Consider the following 1,098-nt stretch of genomic DNA (forward strand, 5'->3'; position numbering starts at 1 on the left):
CTTCCACACATACACAGAGCTTGGTATGCATCTGCAGGCCCTAACCTGAGGCAAGGCAAACAAATGTGCCAGCACCAGTTACTGGTCCGTTTACTGGTATCACTAGACAGTTTGTTCTCAAGAGTGTATAGACTGAAACATCAAATACATTATGAAAGTGGATATGTGTATGCCTTCTGTCTAGTCTATCACAGTGCTTCCCAACCTTTTTTTCATGACACCCCCTTCAAACAGGTTTTACCTATTTGTGGCTCATCCATTTACAGTTCATGTCATATTTATTATGTGTTGTTTATTTAATATTCAAATTGGCAGTTCTACCTAAAATTCTTTGCAGATACAGTGCTACAGAGCAGTTTGCTTATTTCTAAAAATATATATCATTTAATCAGAGAATTAATAAATTATTTTACTTGTTGTTTTGCATTCTAAAAACTTAAAACATACATCAGTTAAAACACAATAACTTTGCATGCACAAAAATATTTTTTATTCTGCTGTTATAACTATAATTAACAAATTAATAAAAGAAAATGACAATAAATCAAGAGTGCGCTTGGCGACTCCATGAACAGTTTTAGCGACCCCTAGTGGTCGTCGCGAACCCCGGGTTGGGAAACAGTGCTCTATCGTATCTAAACAGCTGAGCCACCAACCGTCTCCAAATGATGTCTAAATACCTACCACTTCCAGACGTACTTTAAAAAATATTATATATTTCCTTTTCTTAGTCTTTGAACTAATGAACCAAAATGTATTTATTGATCGCGGTGGGTGTCCGCTAAGTGTCACAATAGTAAATGCAAATGTCAGTGTTCTGCTTTGCACTTTTTTACCATCTTGAACCATAATCAATTCATTTTTGCCCAGCATCAATGTGTACTAATTTAGATCCAATATTAAAAAAACTAATTATGTATTGTACTTTATGTAATTTTTTTTTAAGCCATTGTGTTCTGAAATATGATTGATAGTCAAGCAGTCTTTTTATTCAATTTATAATCTCCCAATAATATAATTATTATTTTAATTTTCTGAATTGTGGCATGTGTTATTCAAACACAAAAGATCCACAAAGAAACAAAGTTCCACAAAAGA

Source organism: Silurus aristotelis (genome assembly GCF_946808225.1).
Source record: "Silurus aristotelis genome assembly, chromosome: 11".
Lineage (NCBI taxonomy): Eukaryota > Metazoa > Chordata > Actinopteri > Siluriformes > Siluridae > Silurus > Silurus aristotelis.